Source organism: Delphinapterus leucas, chromosome 13 (assembly GCF_059928025.1).
Source record: "Delphinapterus leucas isolate spDelLeu-1000000601 "Yukka" chromosome 13, BTC_Dleu_Yukka2, whole genome shotgun sequence".
In the NCBI taxonomy this organism is placed as follows: Eukaryota; Metazoa; Chordata; class Mammalia; order Artiodactyla; family Monodontidae; genus Delphinapterus; species Delphinapterus leucas.
Genome location: NC_143141.1, coordinates 47,643,768 through 47,649,767, shown reverse-complemented (window position 1 = coordinate 47,649,767; position 6,000 = coordinate 47,643,768).

The following is a 6,000-nucleotide window of genomic DNA, read 5'->3' as shown; positions in this document are numbered from 1 at the left end:
CCCACCCTTCCTTCTCTGCCAATCCACATTGGGAGGTGTTTGGAAGTGTTGAAGGAGTGGGTTACATTTTAAGCACATTTAAGCAATGTGGCCAGGGAAGCCCTTAGGGAGATGTTTCAGTTGAGACCTGAAAGCTTGAGGGCAGTGAGGGAATGAGAGGCACTTGGCACAGGGGCCTGAGCTGAGGGAGAAGCATGTGCAAAGGTCCTAACATGGGACTGACTTCGGTGTGTTAAATGAAGCAGATAAAGTCAGTGTGGCTGAAGCAGAGTGAACAAGGGGGAAAGTCACAGAGATCAGGCCAGACAACCGACCGGAGGGAGGGGAGAACAGATGTGCAAGGCCTTCTAGGTCATTTTAAGGACTTTGGCTTTCATGGGGGCGGGGCACTGGAGAGCTTTGCACATTGGAGTGACATGATCTGACTTATATTAACCTCTGTTGAGAACAGAACAAGGGTGACAAAGGAAGAGGCAGGGTGTGCAATTAGGAGGCTACAGCAATAATCCAGGCAAGGCGTGGTGGCGGCTTGGGTTAGGGTGACAACAACAGAAGTTGTGTGAAGCAGTCAGATTCCGAATATAGTTTGAAGGTAGAACAATCGGATTACAGATGATTAGACGAGGCTATGGGAGAGAAAGTCAAGGATGACTCCATGGTTTTTGTCTGTGTAACAGGGAGAATGGAGTGGTCATTTGCTGCAGGGGAAGGCTGGGGAAGGCTGCAGGGAGAGCAGTTTTAGAAGATTATTCTGAGTTCGGGTTTGGATGGGTTAGGTTGAGAAACCCACTGAATGTGCAACTATCGATGGAGGGAGAGTACACCAGGCTACGCTGGCAAGGAGATGGACGGGCGAGAACAACAGGGATGATGACGCTTCTTCCCTAGGAGGTTGAGGTCCAGGTTGTCTGAGTGGAGACTCAATTACAAAGGGCATTTGGAAGCCCAGTCCTTGATTTCTGGAGGGTAGGCTGACCTGGAACTGTTTTCCACTCACTATGATTAAGCAAAGACTTAATCAAGACTAGCTGTAAACACATCTCTACACGGCAGGCAAAAGGCCAGAATTTCACACTCTATGTGTGGAAAATCACCTAAAATCCCCGTCCTCAAAGCTCCTGCCTTCTTGGGTCTGAAATTCCTTTCCGGGTTTTCAGATCTCAGGGATGAACACAGAAAGTATATTTTAAGGCAAACCACGTTATGCTTATTCTTCCAGCATAAATAATTGCATTTCCACATCAGAGTCATGTTTGGTTTCTAAACCTGTCACCACAGCAAGAACTATATTCTCCAGTTTTCCCTGGTTGCAATGTTTGTATTTCTTAGCCAGCAACATCTAAACCTTTATTTTTTTCTTTTTTACTCACTTGGAACTGAGATTTATTCCGGCCCTTTGCTTTTTGAAACATTTATATTCCGTATGTGTGAACCTTATGTGGGGGAATTTTACACGCCACTCTCCCACCTTTTGAAGACCTGATAGAGGTAGGTTTTGTGTGCTTTCTGATGCCAGCCCTGCACCACTGCTCTCCAGGCATCACACTTTCTGCTCCTAATTTTCTCACGTGTGTCGAACTTGACAGCACCCTGTCCGTGGCTGGTAAACAGTGAGTCATTCTGTGTGCCACTGCTCTGCACAAATGTCATTTCTGGGACTCAGTACTCACTGAATGCTTTGCCAGTTGTTATTTCTGTTTACCTCCCTGTTCATTTACATGATTCCTTATTTTGTGGACTCATTTTGGTTTTTGTCTTCCTCCTGATGTTTTCTTTTTTGATTTCCTCTGTTCTCTGATTCCTCGCTGAGGGGAAACTGAATGTGTCTCACAGACCTGCCAGTCCAGGGGAAAGCTGTGCTTCTCCCACTGAAAGGAAGGGTTCAACATTGCACCCTTGACCTATGTAAGTCATGTAACTCAGATGCATGTCTGCGTGCCCTGGGTAAAAAAATAAAAGGAGGCTTCATTTGAATAGCTCCTAAAATGAAGTACCCATTGTTGGGGTATTATATGGAGCTTAAACCGTGATCAGTCCAGAAATTGTGGGACTGAGGGAGCCGCAAAGGTAAGACTTCGAGGTCCCTGGATCTGGAGAAGAGGAGGCCATTTCTTAGAGCAGTTCTTAACATGGTGGGCAGGGTCACGGCGTGTGCTTGTATAGATTGTGTTCTACACTACTTTACCCAGCTGATGGGCAGATGGGGGCTGGAGTGTAGCCTGTGCTCCACCATGCACCTAACTTAATTTTATGTGTCAACTTGACTGGGCCATAGCGTGCCCAGATATTTGGCCACACATTATTCTACCTGTGTCTGTGAGAGTGTTTCTGGACGAAATTAATATCTGAATAGGTAGACTCAGTAAAGCAGATCTCTCTCCCCAGTGTGGGTGGCCCTCATCCAATCCACTAAATGCCACAATAGAACACAAAGGTGGAATAAGGGGAAATTTCCTCTCTGCCTGACTTTGAAATTTTTATTGTAGAATTGTAACTTTGTCTCATAGCAACAGGTGATAAGATATGGACACAAATATTCAAAGTTAACGCTCAGATAATCAATTGAGCATTAAACATTCACAATATGCACGATTGTCATTCTTGGATATTACAGTAATTAAACCAACAGCTACTGTTTATTGAATGTTTTACATATCTGCAAAGAATTCTACTAAATTTTTTTTTTTTTTTTTTTTTTTTTTTTTTTTGTGGTATGCGGGCCTCTCACTGTTGTGGCCTCTCCCGTTGCGTAGCACAGGCTCCGGACGCGCAGGCTCAGCGGCCATGGCTCACGGGCCCAGCCGCTCTGCGGCATGTGGGATCTTCCCGGACCGGGGCACGAACCCGTGTCCCCTGCATCGGCAGGCGGACTCTCAACCACTGTGCCACCAGGGAGGCCCTCTACTAAAATTTTTTAAAACATATGTCCGTGGAAGCATTTCATTTCTTAGAAAAATTTGAATATGATAATTAGGAGCATAATTTCCTTAAAGAACAAACAGGAGATCCTGGCTAGAGCAGATTTTATTTTCTTTTATTTTTTTGAGAAAATGACCACATTTATTTGGATTATAATTATATATTTTAATCTAGTTTTCTACTCTCACTGTCCAAAGTCTCTTCTCTTCTAACTGCTCTAAAGGCAAGAATCCACACATACACAAATGCACGCACACACACACACACACACACACACACACACACACACTGTTTAATTCAGCAATTTTCTAAAAAGTCCTCAAACTGCCCTTACTCAAGGCACTGGGGTATCACACAGATCACCACAAAAGAGGGTGAATATGAGGTCGTGCTTGCAGTATCTGACACATTGGCCTCAAAATAAGAATTATTGTTGGTGCCCATCCCCAGCAGGGGCTAAATGAGTGGCAATGATATTATGATGCCGTTGAGAGTTCTTTGTGCCCCAGGGAGAAGATGAAAGGCAATGAACCAGAGAACCAATGTTTTGTTTTTGTTTTGTTTTCAGCTGCTACCTAAATTGGTTTCATAATTTCTTGCACTTTTATGTAACCTTCCCTTTGGGCCATTTAATGCAGATTAAAGCAACAGTCAACCACACCTCCAACTCTGGAAAGACCCCCTTTTGAGGAATGGTACAGTCTACTTAGGAGCATTAATAACATTAATAAACCATTTTCTAAAGTTTTGTGATCTTCATTTTCACACCATCCTAGGAGGCTAAAGTTCTAGGCCAAGAATCTTTAAGAGAAAATGGTAGAAGCAGATCCCAGTCAACCCTTCAGAATCATCTTTACCTGACGTCTCTGCTTATCACAAATCCAATTCCAGTTCCCAAGGCTACACCCTGGGAGGGTCAGGAGGGAGTTTAGTGAACTCTCCTTGGCTCCAGTGAGCTCACATCCTCCTTGATCAAATGAGACATCCAGGAAGGAAAGAGAGGTTAAGCCCTATTTCCCTGGTCCCACCACCCTTAGATGTCATTGAGGCTTGAATAAGCCCACAATGGAATTTCCTCTAAGCTAAGGAATTCCAAAATTCTAAGGAATTTCCTGTAGTTCACCAAATGCCATTGGTTTAGGTCAGCCCTTCTCAAACTTTGAAGTTCTTATGAACTGCCTGGCGAGCTTGTCAAAAGGCAGATTCCCATTCAGTACTTGTGGAGTGGGGACAGAAATTCTGAATTCCTAGCGAGGTCTTTGGTGAAGACAATGCTGCTGGTCCATGGACAATAGTAAAGGCCCAGAGTGAAGTTAATTTATCAGGTACTTGATTCCTCTCCAGCTTTTTCTTTTGATGTCACCACTGTGTGGCTGTGGCCTCTGCTCCCTGTTGCTGCCATTTCTGGCCTCATTCCCCAACTATTGCTAAGAGAGGATTTAAAGTTGGTCTCCTATCCCTCAAGCCTGCGTAGAATTCACTTGGCCATCCTTAGGTGGTCTAGCTTCTGGTTCTTTTACAAGCCCCCAAAAGATATATGTCACTTTCAGGTTCCAAGGAACTTGGAATGCATTTTCCAGAAAGTAGAATTCTTTGGCTGCCCTGAATATTCCCCCAGATTCCCACCATGGTGGTGGTCTTTGTCTCTCCGTCTTGCTGGGGAGTGTTAACTCACGGTGTATAAGAGGTAACATTAGCCCTGAATCTTATTCATGGCTTCTTGTGGATAGACAAGGGTACATATGCAAATAGGATTCACAAGATACTCTCAGGCATCCCAAAGGCCCAGAAATGAGTGTGTGAATTAGGTGGTTGCCATGACTCTCACTGCAAAGACAACAAATAAAAATTGTGTGAGGAGGCAGTCAGGGGCTCCCACATGCCGTTCTAATGATTGATCACGTCAGAGTCAGCCAAGAAGCAGCCTTTGAATACACATTTCCAGGACCTCACCCCAGACCAACTGAATCAGCATTCCGGTGTTGGGGGATTTGCACTGTTACAAAGCACAGAGTGATTAGCGGCTTGCTGTGCTGCTGAGCAAGTATTTAACACCTGCAATTTATCCCGTTACTAAAAGAGTTCCTGAGTACGTACCATGGGTCAGGCACAACACAAACACAGTTCCCCTTCACGCCTTTCCCAGCTGCAAAATGGAGAGTAAACAAACAAAATAGAAATAATTGCAAATGAAAAGTGTTATAAAGGAAACTAATAAGGCGATGAATCCACGATGAAGGAGTAGGTCCTTTTGATGACCTGATTAGTGATGGTGTCTCTGGGGCAGTGACATTAAGGCTGCGACATGAAGGGGTAGGAATTACCAGCAGCACAGTGGTGCTGAGGCACAGAGCATCGTATGCAAACGTCTCCATGGGAAAGCACATGCCTTAGCAACTTCTGTAGATGCTACCAGACAAACCAAAGAAAACAAGTTACAACTCCCTTCCTTGCAAACTGTTCTGCAATTAGGACTTCTTTACAAGTCCTAATTGGCAAATTAATATGGCAAAGGCATAAGGACTCTCTTTCTGTCACCTTCAGAGCCTGTTCTCATTCTTTGCTTGCTGGACTGCTGTTTCCAAAAACCTGGGTCTCACTGAATACACTGCTGAAGACCCCTATTCCACTTCTTGAAAGCTGTATCTAAGGTTGGGGGCCCAGAGAGTCACCTGCAGAGTCTTCAAACTCCTCCTGTTTCTTTTGGTGAAAATGATCATTAGAATGACACTCTACATTAACTGTGTGAGTCTGGCCTGAGCCTTGGACTCCTCATCTGTAAAATGGGATAAAATGCCTGTCCCATAGTTGATTCAATAAGATTGTGTGCCTCGTCCATAAGAGTTCTCCAGTACAGTGTGACCACGGCACTTTGGAAGGTGCTGTTCTGAAAGGCAATGAGTGTACCTCAACTTTTGCTCTGTCATTTATCGTTTTTAACTATATGGGGGCAATTATAAGCCAACATTCCAGGTTGTACTGATGCTGGCAGGAGACTGTCTGTCTGCCTAAGAGCAGACTTCCTAATCAAACTTGCACACCCTCAGGGCAGCTGATCTCTGTGTTAGGAGAAAAGCAATT